The sequence below is a fragment of the Myotis daubentonii genome, chromosome 16 (genome assembly GCF_963259705.1).
Source record: "Myotis daubentonii chromosome 16, mMyoDau2.1, whole genome shotgun sequence".
Lineage (NCBI taxonomy): Eukaryota > Metazoa > Chordata > Mammalia > Chiroptera > Vespertilionidae > Myotis > Myotis daubentonii.
The window spans coordinates 5,764,031-5,778,993 of record NC_081855.1 but is presented as its reverse complement, the minus strand read 5'-3'; the positions used below and the strand labels follow the sequence as shown (position 1 = coordinate 5,778,993).

The following is a 14,963-nucleotide window of genomic DNA, read 5'->3' as shown; positions in this document are numbered from 1 at the left end:
CTTACCATAAAGTGAAATGATTATAATTATGTTGATTGTTGTGCCAGGACTTATGCTTAGCATTGTATTCCCTAATCTTTCCAACAAAATAACTTCCCAAAGTAAATAATGTGATTGTGCCTATATTATAAATACTTGGGGGTCAGGGGGAAGCTATATAAGTAGCCTACAGTCACAGCTAAGAAGTGGCAGCGGTGAGACTTCAACTCAGGTTTGCCTGACTCCAAAGCCCAAAGCCTTAATCCATATGCTGATTGTCTCTAGCGGTCCTTTATGGCTGTTAGAAACAGGCTGCAAATGTAGGGCTAGCTACCTAAGTGGTGAAAGCAATGAGGGAAACATGATTACACATATATTATACTGTCCTCAAGATACAGAGAAGTTGACTGATTGTTCAAGAGAAACAGAACTTTTTCTACGACAGATGTCTTGTATAGGTTCTTACAAAGAGTATGCTCTGTGGTGAATGGATAAAAGACTGCACCCCTCCAGTGGAGATAATTAAGAATTTTACTACAATAAGAATGAATAAGATCTGGGGGTCAAATATAGAACATGGTGACTATAGTTAACAATACTGTGCTGTATACTTGAAAGTTGCTAAGAGAATAGACCTTAAATATTCTCACCACACACACACATAAAAACATAACTATGTGAGGTGATGGATTGTTTTAATCATTTTATATATATAATGTTGTATACCTTAAACTTAACATTACATGATTTGTCAATTATACCTCAAAGCTGGGGAGAAAATGAATTTTACTACAGCTATTTCCTATGATGGCCCTTGATGTAGACTTGTGTCCAGCTAGCTGTTCTATGAGAATCCAACCCAGTTTGTCCAAAATTTCAGATGGTAAGACTTAGAACAAGTGTAAATATATCTAGACTAGGTGGGCCACATGCACATTAATGGTCAATCCACTATTAATACTTTGACTCAGAAGCAGTCTTTGTTAAGGATAGAGCAGCAATGAGTTGCTCCAGGAAAAAATCCAATGTCTTAGGTTGTCCTCAATTGCACCCCACGCAATTATCTTACATAACCAGTCATCAGTGTCCCCAGCACACAGCAGAGTTGAAAAACTTGGTGCCTGTCTCAGAGTAGCTTATTATACAATTAAATAGAAAACATGTAAATAATAACTCCAGTACCATATGAGAAACAGTATAAAAGAGGAGTTATAAGAAACAATGGAAGCAGAAAATATGTGCTCAGCCCAGCTGGTAGGAATGGGGGAAGTTTTCCCTGGGCAGACCCATGAGTTGGATTCACTGGGATGCCAAAATAGGGTTCAGCTCTCCCAGCTCAGAGACTCAGTTCCATGCAGGCTAATACCCATGCAGATAGCCATGGCTTTGAAATCTCCCTGTTTATTGGGAGGCCTCCCTCACCCCACCATTGTTGGATGCCGTAGCCAGGTAGAGGATAGTTTTTCTTATGTTTCTTCTGCATTTGGCCTTCTAGCCCCAAGGCAAACATAGTCCAATCTAAAGTGGTCATGTTCCATTGCTAGAGAATCCAGGAACTCAAATTTCATTGCTCACCACTTGTTACTCCCCTGCTTCCTGTTACCCCTAGAATAGAATTCTGATTCCTTGCCATGGCCTACAAGTTCAGCATGGTCACTTTAATCCTGCCATCCATCTGGTTGGAGCTGGTCATCAAGAGGATGTGACCTTGGTTGACCCATGAGGTGGAACAGAGCAACCGGAGGCTCCTTACACCCTCCTGTCTTTGGAATGTATGTTCCACCCACTGTTCCTGCACTAGGAGCCATTTCAAGGATGCAGCCTTGGACTGAATATGTGACTAACCCAGTTAAGGCCACTATGTAAACTTTTAAGATTCTGGTGGGCAGGTGCAGAGATCTACTCGTCTGTGGCACCCCAAACAAGGCTAATATGTAAGGTCCCTTATTTTACCTGCCACCTCCCGATCTGTAATGGTCTGCCTCTTTCCTTGGTCTTTTCCTGCCCCCATATACATGGGCCAATTTTGAATTTCACCCAAGGAACCCCCAAAGTCTCAAACCAACACATCTCCCAGACATGGTAAGCTCATGCTGGTCTCCTGGCTTGTGCTATTCCTCCTGACTGACTTTTCTTCCATTTTCCTCATCATCCAAGATTCAACTCAGGAGTGCCTTCCTCAGAGAGTTCTTCTTCAACTACCGTGATACTACACTACATTATTATTTTCTTGCCTTTGGAGCATTTGTCAATCCCTGATATTATTCCATTTATTCATATTTTTATCTCCTACACATTGGAAACCCCATGAGGTCAGAGCGATTGTTATTCATGGCTGCCCAGAGCAATGCCTGGCACAGAGTAGGTGCTAACACCCTCCCAGACCAACCAACAGGAAGTGTTCCTTCAGCAAATGGGCCGATGTCAGGGCTCCAGTAGAGGGCGCTGTGGCACAGGAGAATGTGAGGAGGAGGAGCCCTGCAATATAGGGATGTTCTCCCTCAGACAACAGAGGATGTCATGGAAGAACATTCACCCTTTTGCTGCAGAGATAGTCCCTTACTCCAAGAAGACAGACCTGGCCCTTTATCAGACATAGCCCTTATCTGGCTCATTGGGAGGCCCTGCCCACCCCCATCCTCATACATCTCAGAACAAAAGAAAAGGTGAACAAATAAGATGGATATTTGAAGGCATGAGGGCTTAAAGCAAGCATGTCAAACTCAAAGGTTAACACGGGCCAAAAAAAAAACAAGGTTTAAGTTTATGTGGGCCAAAAAAACACAAAAGCTTCAATTTTCTTTCTTTTCTTTTTTTTTTTAATATATCTTTATTGATTTCAGAAAGTAAAGGAGAGGAAAAGAGAGATAGAAACATCAGTGATGAGAGAGAATCATTGATTGGCTGCCTGCTGCATGTCCCCTACTGGCACATGCCCTAACAGGGAATCGAACCATGACCTCCTGGTTCATAGATCGATGCTCAACCACTGAGCCATGCCACACCAGGCCTCACTGTTATTTTTAACAAATTTTAGGGAATAGACCATATGTTGGAAAAACTGTAGTAATTTCGCCAACATAAATAAATATTACCTATCTACAACTATAGTCTACATATTTTTTTAAATATATTTTTTATTGATTTTTTTACAGAGAGGAAGGGAGAAGTATAGAGAGTCAGAAACATTGATGAGAGAGAAACATCAATCAGCTGCTTCCTGTACACCCCTTACTGGGGATGTGCCTGCCCATGGTACATGCCCTTGACTGGAATCGAACCTGGGACCCTTTAGTCCGCAGGCCCACGCTCTATCCACTGAGCCAAACAAGTCAGGGCATATAGTCTACATATTTAAATCTAAGAGTCACCGCTCGTAAACAATGTTCGGTGAATGACTAGCACGTGATCACAGGGCATCGTGCTCAGTAATTGGTTCTGTTGTCGATGCAGCAGTTGTAATGTGTGCCAGCCGTTGCTCCCACGTGTGCTAAGCCATGCCCCAGCCTGTGCATTTGTTTACTTTCAGTGACTGGTGAATGCTCGCATCTACTAGACCTATTCAGTATAAAGTTAAAATTACAGTAATACATATAGAAAACTTTTCTGTGAAATTAAATTTTCATACGTACTTAATTTTAATTACACAAACATATCTACATAAGTAAACAGGTAGACTAATTTGTAATTTTTTTAACATACACAGTCGGAAAACCTACTTAATTATATAACAGATTTTCAGCTTTAACAGACACCCCCCTCACCCAAATTAGTCCATTTTATCCAGGTTTTACTGTACCAAGTACTGTTCATCTCAAGCAGAGACAACTCATCTGAAAAGCACATGTGCATAGGAGGGCAGTATATTTTACTCTCCTGTGCTTCCACATTCCTAGGAATTCTGTCCCAAATCATGGGAGCTTGTGCTGCAGGGCTCTGTGTTGCATGCAGTTGAGCTGGCTGCAGCTTCTGGCAACTCCCTGGATGAGTGATGTCCACAGTGTCCTGGCCTCACAGCCCTGCTCAGCTCCTGGAGACTCAGGCCTATGGCGTCCTTTATGGAATCAATCCATCTCATATTTGGTCTTCCTCTTTCCCTGCTGCCTTCCATTTTCCCAGCATTATTGTCTTTCCCAAAGAGCCCTGCCTTATGATGTGCCTGAAGCAAGACAGCTTTAGTTTGGTCTTTTTTTACTTTTTAATTCATCTTTATTGTTGAAAGTATTGCAGATGTCTCCCCCCAGCCCCCTCCCCTTGACTCTTTTATCCCACTCTCACTCTCACTCTCTCCCCAGGCTTTCACCGCACTATTGTCTGTCCATGGACTATTTATACTAAGTGGCTGTAAAAAAAAAAAAAAAAAATCTCTTACCCTTTGAGACAGCAAGGCGGGTGTGAGAGGGGCCCAATCGCCCTAATTGCTCTGCAGATGGCAGCGACCAGCATTGGTGGCAGGGGCGGGGCCACCACCTGCTCCCAGGCTCTTTCTCTAACCTTTTTTTTTTAACCCTCAATTTACCGTGCCCACAGGCGGGATGGTGGAGCAGGTGAGGTGGTGGCACCAGGCCACGGTGGGGTGCCAGGTAGGGCTGCAGGGCTGCGAGGCTTGGGGTGCGAGCTGGGGCCCCGATCCCCGCAGGCCACCCCGAGGGACCCCATCCGTGCACGGATTTGTGCATCAGGCCTCTAGTATTAAATAGAAGTTATGATTTAGCAAGTCTTATCAAAACCTACACAAACCCACAGATGCTAAATAACCAGAGATGATAAAAATACTTTCCAGTTAAGTGTCTAAAAAAACATTAAGACTCCATGATAAGTCTTTGAGTTAGTTCTGTTTCTATGGTTATGTTTTCCTTTTCATTTCTAATGTATAAATGTATATTCTGTTGTCTCCCTTTTTATTTTTCTTCATCAAGCTTGGCAAGTGTAAAACTTATTGACACTGAGTCAGGAGTAAAAAAAGATAAAAACATACACATATCCTGGCAAAATTCCTGAGCTCATGGGTAAAGGGAGAAGCTTATTTTCACACTAATGGGCGAGGACAGATCGGGAGGCAATCGATCTATGTTTCACTCTCACATCGATGTTCCTCTTTCTCGCTTCCTATCTCTCTAAAACCAATAGAAGCATGTCCTCAGGTGAGGGTTAAAAAAAAAAAGGTTAGAGAAAGACAACTATAGACACTCCAATCTTTTTTTTAAAAAATATATTCTATTGATTTTTTACAGAGAGGAAGGGAGAGGGATAGAGAGTCAGAAACATCAATGAGAGAGAACTATCGACCAGCCGCCTCCTGCACATCTCCTACTGGGGATGTGCCCGCAACCCAGGTACATGCCCTTGACTGGAATCGAACCTGGGACCCTTCAGTCCGCAGGCCGACGCTCTATCCACTGAGCCAAACCAGTTACGGCAACACTCCAATCTTACATATAGGGTGTCCCCCCAAAATGTATACACACTTTGAATAATTATAAAGCAGTTTATTAAAACACATTTCATTTTTTTAAATTCAAAATGTATTTATTTAATATATTCATCACAGGGGCTCAACCAGAGACTTAATTTAAAAACGAGACACAAAACAAGTATGACGCCACAGCTGAAGATACAGAGGCCTGGACAGAAATCAAGGCAAGGACAGACCATGTAAGGAAAAAGGAAAAAGTCAGCACAAGGACAGAGGCCGGAAGCCCAGGTCAGGGCTCCTGGCTGGAGCCCTGCTTTGCTTCTTTTCCTGTCGGTACTTCTGTGGGGTACTTTCCCCAGAGCCCCGCACGTGTGCTCACCGGGCTATGGACGCGGGGCTCTCCTAGCAGGCTCTGGACGGAGAGCAGGATGGTCCTGACGTCATACAGGGCAGACCACTTGTCCTTTAGGATGTCCCGGCCGATGTTACCCCGGTGTCCACGCTGGGGGCGGGTTGCAGGGCGCGAGGACTTTGTGGGGAGAGGGAGAGCGTATGCCTCAAGTCTTCCTATACTGTGCCAGCTGCTTCATGGATGGTCCCCACCCTTTGAAAAGGTGGTCTGATTCAGGGAAGGCAGAAATTCCTTTGTCGCCTGACGTCATGAGGTCATCAGCTCCCGCTGTAACCTCTTGCCCACCCCCCTCCCCCGGGCTGGGCTGGGCTGCGCCTGCACTGGGCTCGGCTCCTTTGGCGACACTGGCGGCGGCTGGATCGCGGTTCTGGGAGGCCATGGGGGCAGCGCTGGCAGAGACGTGAACTCGGAGGACACGACTGTAATTCAAAACACATTTCATTTTTTTAAAATGCAATAGGATCTACAGTCATTGTGTGTGTACATTTTTTGGGGGAGGGGGGGCGGGGACACCTGTATTGTCCCTGGATCCTAGCTGAGGAAAATACTCAAAGTTCTTTAATCAATTGATAATTATATTAGAAAAAAATATCTCAATATTGGGTAGAGAAGAGTACAGTGCTTGTTGTGAACAATTTACCTTATAATATAGTTGTCTTAATTGATCATTTATTCATTCAACAAACATTTTGAGTGCCAGGCTCAGCAAGAACTCTTGGAGCTGAGTATCATGGTTATAATGCTAATGAGATAAATACATGCTGCAAATGTTCAGGAAGGAGTTTTCATATAGAAGACATACTTAATAGGAATTGGGCATCGGGGTCAATGGGAAAGTCCAGAAGTAAAACAACAATTTCTAAAATTCTCATCTAGATGAAGGGGTCGAGATTTAGCAGGCGAAATGTTTTGAAAAACATGTTTATTGATCAATTTTGAAATATTACTAGAAGAATACAGGTTTCATCAGAACTACTAGGTATGGGAAGAGAAATACCCGCATTATGGAGACAGATTAGAACTTCCAAATTAACAGGAGAGCAAGCACGGAATGAAGAGAAACTTCCCCAAGCCAGTGCATGGATGTTTACGCATTAAAATGGCCGAATACATAATATTCATTTCGGAATTTAAGTAGGCAAAAACAAAGCAAATCATAGAGGAATTTAATAGTGCAGTTTATAAGCGCAACTTAACAGAAAGAGAACTTTCTAATATACAGAGAACATACACCTTTTATGCCCATAGAAATCATTTATATTCCTGGCCGTGAAGAAAACGATAATAAATTCCAAAAAAAGAGAGATTTTATAATTCAGAAACTTTAAATTAGAAATCTAATTTAAATTAGAAATCAACCACCAAAAGATTTTTTACAAATTTGCTTGGGAATTAAAAAATAGCCTAACATGCAGATCTAAGAGGAAATGGAAATTATTAGGACAAAAAAAAAAGTGAATTTAGGAAGGTACAAGGTCAATATACAAATAACCAACTGTTTTCTGTGTATTAGCAACAAACAATTAAAAAAATAAAAACTTGCCCGAGTCAGTTTGGCTCAGTGGATAGAGTGTCAGCTCACATACTGAAAGGTCTTGGGTTTGATTCTGGTCAAGGGCATGTACCTTGGTTGCAGGCTTGGTCCCCGGCCTTGGTGGGGTGCATGCGAGAGGAAACCAATCAATGTCTCTCTCTCATCAATGTTTCTGTCTCTCTCCATTCCACTCTCTCTAAAATAATAAAAATGAAGTTTTAAAAAACAACAAAAACTTAAAATACTATTTGTAATAGCAGCAAAATAGCAAATATTTAGTAATGTAACAAATTTATTACAAAATATTGCTGAGAAAAATTAAATAAGGTTTCATAAATGGAGAAATATATATTTATATATTGGAAGACAATACTGTTAAGAAGTCAGTTCTCTTTCTATTGATCTACAGATTCAGTGCAACTCTAAACCCAAATCCCAGAAGGCTTATTATTATTATTATTATTATTTTGGTAAGAACAACAACACACCGCATTGCTAAAATTTGTACCTTGTATAGGAGGTCTCTCACTCTGGGAGCTCTGAGCTCCCAATTATTTAAAAAATCTGAATTCTCTGAGGCCACCCAAGGAAGTTCAAGCCATATGGAGAGGCTCCAGGTAAGTACTCCAGGTGACAGACCAGTGGGTCTTACAGCTGTCAGCCAGCATCAACTGTCAGGCATGTGAATAAGCCATCTCAGACATCCAGCCTGGTCAAACCTTCATGTGGTCTCAGCGGCATCTCAGTGACATTTCATGAGACACCCCAAGCAAGAACTGTCCAGCCAAGTCCTTTCTTATTTCCCGTCACACAAGATCTTAAGTAAAATAAAATAGTTGCTTAAAAAAAAAGTCACAGCAGCCCAAAACTGGAAACACTTTAAATATCCTTCAACAATAAAAAGAATAAATAAAATGTAGTCTATTTCAATATTGAAACACTACTACACAGCAATGACAATAAATGAACCATAGCTACATGAACTCATGGATGAAACTGACAGATCTAACACTGAGTGAAAGGACTCATACACAAGAGTACATATTGTATAAATGCATTTATATAAAGTTCAAAATCATGGTGATGAAGAGTGGTTATCCATGGAGAGGACTGACTAGAAGTGTGACAAAGGACCCTTATACAATGCTAGAATGTTCTATATTTTGATCTGGATAGTGGTTGTGAAATTGTATATATATGTAAAACACTGCAGTGTGTGTAAAGTTTAGTTCAATTTAAAAATGAAAAACATGAATTAGGATTTTATTTTAAAGATATTATGCCATTAAATTGTTTTGAGGTGAAGAAAACAGTGGAGACATCAAAATTACAAGTAAACCATAGAACCACCATCTTTCAGAACTGCCTGAAATCTGGCTGAATGGAAGCCCTATAACTAGAGAATTAAAGAAGAAGCCACACTGAGACTGGTATGAGGGGTGGAGGTGCAGAACGGTCTGGTCCAATACCCATCTGTGGTGTTTTTTCATTAGGAGGCATATCTTGGCTACAGAGGTCCCCCGTGAGGAGTGTTCCAGTGCTGGGAAGAGAAGTCCTCATAGCTTCGGGATGTAAAAACCAGCGGAAATTGTAAACATGGAGGCTGCCGAGTCCCCGATGTTCCTCTTATAGCGGACGCATGGACTTAATTTGACTCACTCCCTCTGAGCTCCAGTGCTGGGGTAGCAGCACTTACTGGAAGGAACTTAATTGTCTGGCATCAGGGCAGGAACTGGGGGGAGGGGGGAAAGGGAGCAACTTTCTCCCAGACAAAAGTGCTAGCAGAGGTCATTGTTCCTCTGCCGAGACCTCCCTGAGACCTCCCTGAGCTGACTGACAGGTGCCATATCTGAGTTTCCATCAACTTGGCTTACACTGTTTGTCTGGCCCTAGTGACTCCCTTAGACTCTGCCCCTCCCAATTTGCAGTCCCACCCAAGCTATTTGCAGTGGTCTTTCTTTTTTTCTTTTTTTGTAAAAATATATTTTATTGATTTTTTTACAGAGAGGAAGGGAGGGAGATAGAGAGTTAGAAACATCGATGAGAGAGAAACATCGATCAGCTGCCTCCTGCACATCTCCTACTGGGGATGTGCCCGCAACCCAGGTACATGCCCTTGACCGGAATCGAACCTGGGACCCTTCAGTCCGCAAGCCGACGCTCTATCCACTGAGCCAAACCGGTTTCGGCGTGCAGTGGTCTTTCTATATGAATAGCCTGTCCTCATTCAGGCTTTAGATTTTCCTAAAACCTCTTCAACAAGCAGCAGCTGGCTTCAACTTGCATCATACCTCTCAATAAGAGGCCCCAGGCCCAACATAAGTAGCAGCCATCTGCAGGTCGCTCTGTACCTCGTGCCAGGTGGCCCCAGGCAGGGCATAGGCCAGTGATGGTGAACCGTTTGAGCTCGGCATGTCAGCATTTTGAAAAACCCTAACTTAACTCTGGTGCCGTGTCACATATAGAAATTTTTTTATCTTTGCAACCATAGTAAAACAAAGATTTATATTTTTGATATTTATTTTATATATTTAAATGCCATTTAACAAAGAAAAATCAACCAAAAAAAATGAGTTGGGAGGGATATCTTGTGTCATAAATTCGCTATCACTGGCATAGGCAGTAACTGACTTTGTACCTCTTGGGAGACCCAAGAGCCAGTGCACATGACTTTGGAAGAACTGGAAGATAATGAAGAGGAATTTAATGAGGAAGACCAACGAGCTATTGAAATGTACAGGCAACGAAAGCAAAGAACAAATTTGGAGAAGTTTTGGAAATCTCAGGAAAGGATTATGTTCAGAAAGTTACCAAAGCTGGAGAAGGCCTGTGGGTGATCTTGCACCTTTACAAACAAGGGGTTGATTCGCCTCTGTGCCCTGATAAGTCAGCACTTCAGTGGACTTAGCAGGAAGTTTCCTGAGGTCAGATTTATCAAAGCCATTCCCACAACCTGCATACCCAATTATCCTGAAAGGAGTCTGCCCACAATGTTTGCTTACCTTGAAGGTGATATCAAGGCTCAGTTTATTGGACCTCTGGTGTTTGGTGGCATGAACCTGACAATAGATGAGTGGGAGCAGAAATTATCTGAGTCTGGAGTAACCAAGACAGATCTGGAGGAAAACCTTAAAAAACCAATTGAAGACGCATGGCTGTGCTTGGTGTGGGGGCTCGGTCCCCTTGAAGACGGGCAGCGATTTACAGGATGCGTAAGGCCGGGGCCGCCAAAATGTGCCGAACTTAATGTGACAAATTGTCTGGATTTTTTAAAAAAGAAAAAGGAGGACTAAATCCTTTGGTTTTTAGCCTTTTATAGTTATGTTTTATATCTCATAGATCTCAGAAACAATCATTGCTGCAAAACCTATTACATTTCTTGGAACTCTCTTTTTTAAAATATGTTTTTATTGATTTCAGAGAGGAAGAGAGAGGGAATCATTGATCGGCTGCTTCCTGCACATGCCCTAGTGGGGATCAAGCCTGTAACCCTGGCATGAGCCTTGACCAGGAATGGAACTGTGATCTCCTGGTTCAACCACTGAGCCATACCGGCAGGGCTAGACATCTCTTTTTTCCTTTTATTTTTTTAGAAGAAACTTTGTGTGAAACCAAGATGGCGGCATAGGTTAACGCTGGAGATTGCTGCCTTGAACAACCACTTCAGAGATATAACTAAAGGACAGAACAGACAGCATCCAGAACCACAGGAAGGCTGGCTGAGTGGAAATTCTACAACTAGGAGGAAAGAGAATATCATACCCAGACTCAGAGGAGGCGCAGTGCTGAAGTGAAATACTCAGGTGCGGAGTGAGCGCGCGGAGCGGGCTGGCGGCAGAGGGCGTGGTTGTTGTTTTCAATCCGGAGGGAGTTTCAGACTCTGAGCTCCAGATCCGGGCGAGTCTCTGGGGAGCAAGACTCAAACGGGAGAAGCGGGACTGTCTGGCTTCGGTCGGAACTCGAAGGCAGCTTTCTCTCCGAGGTTTGTAGCCATTGCTGGGACTCTGAGAGGCAGAGCCCCTGGGGAAGGAACTGAGAGCAGCCATAACTGCTCACTCCGCCTGCCCTGTAGATCCCAAGGGACCCGCCCCGCCCAAGCCCGGCGAAGAACCATTTGCCGGATAGCCTCAGGTAAAGGCTAGATTAGCACCGCCCTAGAGATCCAGCACAGAAGCTCTCCCACTGCAGACACAGCGGACTCTCATAGCCAGTTAGCCTGGAGGTCAAATCACCCCTGGTATTACCGACAACAATCAAGGCTTAAAGGCAACAAGACTGCGCACAAAAACCACTTGGGGGTGTACCAAGAAAGCATAAAAAATGCAGAGACAAAGAAACAGGACAAAACTGTCAATGGAGGATATTGAGTTCAGAACCACACTTTTAAGGTCTCTTAAGAACTGTCTAGAAGCCGCCGATAAATGTAGTGAGATCCTCAAGAAATCTAATGAGACCCTCAATGTTGTGATAAAGAACCAACTAGAAATTAAGCATACACTGACTGAAATAAAGAATATTATACAGACACCCAACAGCAGACCAGAGGAGCGCAAGAATCAAGTCAAAGATTTGAAATGCGAAGAAGCAAAAAACACCCAACCGGAAAAGCAAAATGAAAATAGAATCCGAAAATACGAAGATAGTGTAAGGAGCCTCTGGGACAGCTTCAAGCGCACCAACATCAGAATTATAGGGGTGCCAGAAGATGAGAGAGAGCAAGATATTGAAAACCTATTTGAAGAAATAATGACAGAAAACTTCCCCCACCTGGTGAAACAAATAGACTTACAAGTCCAGGAAGCGCAGAGAACCCCAAACAAAAGGAATCCAAAGAGGACCAAGACACATCATAATTAAAATGCCAAGAGCAAAAGACAAAAAGAGAATCTTAAAAGCAGCAAGAGAAAGAAACTCAGTTACCTACAAGGGAATACCCATACGACTGTCAGCTGATTTCTCAACAGAAACTTTGCAGGCCAGAAGGGAGTGGCAAGAAATATTCAAAGTGATGAATACCAAGAACCTACAACCAAGATTACTTTATCCAGCAAAGCTATCATTCAGAACGGAAGGTCAGATAAAGAGCTTCACAGATAAGGAAAAGCTAAAGGAGTTCATCACCACCAAACCAGCATTATATGAAATGCTGAAAGGTATCCTTTAAGAAGAGGAAGAAGAAAAAGGTAAAGATAAAAATTATGGACAACAAATATGCATCTATCAACAAGTGAATCTAAGAATCAAGTGAATAAATAATCTGGTGATCATAATAGAATCAGGGACATAGAAAGGGAATGGACTGACTGTTCTTGGGGGGAAAAGGGGTGTGGGAGATGCGAAAAGAGACTGGACAATAATCGTGCACTTATGGATGAGGACAGTGGGTGGGGAGTGAGGGCGGAGGGTGGGGTGGGAGCTGGGAGGATGGGGGGGAAAAAAAAAGAGGAACAAATGTAATAATCCGAACAATAAAGATTCAATTAAAAAAAAAAAGAAGAAGAAACTTTGTGTCCTCACTGACCACTCTTTTTTAAAAAAATATATATTTTATTGATTTTTTACAGAGAGGGATAGAGAGTTAGAAACATCGATGAGAGAGAAACATCAATCAGCTGCCTCCTGCATACCCCCTACTGGGGATGTGCCCGCAACCAAAGCACATACCCTTGATTGGAATCAAACCTGGGACCCTTCAGTCCTCAGGCTGACGCTCCATCCACTGAGCCAAACCGGTTAGGGCCCTTTTATTTTTTGTTTGTTTGTTTTATTTTATTTATTTAAATATATTTTATTGATTTTTTACAGAGAGAAGGGGAGAGGGATAGAGAGTCAGAAACATCGATGAGAGATAAACATCGATCAGCTGCCTCCTGCACACTCCACACTGGGGATGTGCCCGCAACCAAGGTACATGCCCTTGACCAGAATCGAACCTGGGACCCTTCAGTCTGCAGGCCGACGCTCTATCCACTGAGCAACACAAGCCACACAAGGGCTTATTTTATTTTTAATTTATTGTTTTTCTCTTTGCTCTTCTTTGGAACTCTCTTTTAAATTTAAAACATATCCTTTTTTAAAAAAAACAGCTATTGGTATGGCAAAAACAAAAATTAAAAGAATGAAGTTAGGAATATTAATTTGGAGGAATTGAGGGATTTTCATAGGAGTATGGTTGATAGCATAAAGTATCAAGCAGGCTGCTTTGTAGAAATAGATGATTTTATACTTTATTTGGAAATGCACAGGACTTAGAAGGGCCAAGATAATCTTGAAGAACAAATCTGGAGGACTTACTCTGATTTCATGACTAAGTAATTAAGCAAGTTTATTAAGACAGAATTGACTTGGTGTAAGGGCAGGTAAGTCAATCAATGGAACAGAATAGAGGATTGAGACCTAGATAACTTCATGTCTATAAAAAAAAAAAGGAAAAATTCACACCATATGCAAAAATTAATTTGAGCCTTAGCTAGTTTGGCTCAGTGGATGGAGTGATGGCCCATGGACTGAAGGATCCCGGTTGAATTCCATTCAAGAGCATGTACTTTGGTTGTAAGCAATCCCTGGCCCTGGTTGGGGGGGTGTGTGGGAGGCAAACCGATTGATATGTCTCTCTCACATCGATGTTTCTCTGTCTATCCCTTCCTCCCACTTTCTCTCTAAAAAAAACCCCAAAAAAACAAAACAAAAAAAACAACAACAAAACAACAATGGAAAAAATATCTTCGGGGGAGGATTAACAAAAAAAAAATTTAATTTGAGATGGATCATAGACTTAAGGGTGAACGCTAAAACTATAAGCTTCTAGAAGACAGATAGGAGGAAAATCTTCATGGTCTTGGGGTGGGCAAAGCTTAAAAACATGACACAAAAACACTAACCATAAAATAAAAATTTCCACAAGTTGAACCTCATCAAAATAAAAAATTTCCACTCATCTAAAGATATTAAGGTGAAAAGGAAAGCCACGACTTGGAGAAGATATTCTGAATATACATGGAGGTATCACTGCATACCCACCAGAAAGGCTAAAGTCAAAGGTCTGACAAGACCAAGTGCTGTAAGGGTATGAAGCCACTGCCACCCTCATACACGGCTGGTGGAATATAAAGTGGTACAGCCACTTTGGCAAAAACTGAAAGTACAGATTATCTAAAAAATTTTTAGAGAATCCCATATAAAACCCAATGGATAGAACTAAACCTATACCCAGAAAATATTCTAGCCATTAATGTTTTTATTACCAAAAACACTGAAAATAAATTATATATTTAATTCAGTAACCTATTAAACTAATAATAATAAAAAGAGTAAGTTGAAATTAAAGTAGAAAACAAAAAGGTAAAAGAATTAACTAGAGAAGATGTTATTTCTTTGAAGATATGAATAAAATAGAGCTACTAATAGGTTTAGAACAGCGGTTCTCAACCTGTGGGTCGCGACCCCTTTGGGGGTCGAACAACCCTTTCACAGGGGTCGCCTAAGACCATCGGAAAAACACATATATAATTACATATTGTTTTTGTGATTAATCACTATGCTTTAATTATGTTCAATTTGTAACAATGAAATTGGGGGTCACCACAACATGAGGAACTGTATTAAAGGGTCTCGGCGTTAGG

General features: G+C 41.9%; 1 pseudogene; it reads left to right on the top strand.

The window, feature by feature from the left end:
- Positions 1-10,007: 10,007 nt before the first annotated feature.
- LOC132218502 (phosducin-like protein 3) lies at positions 10,008-10,557 on the top strand (annotated as a pseudogene).
- Positions 10,558-14,963: the final 4,406 nt, after the last annotated feature.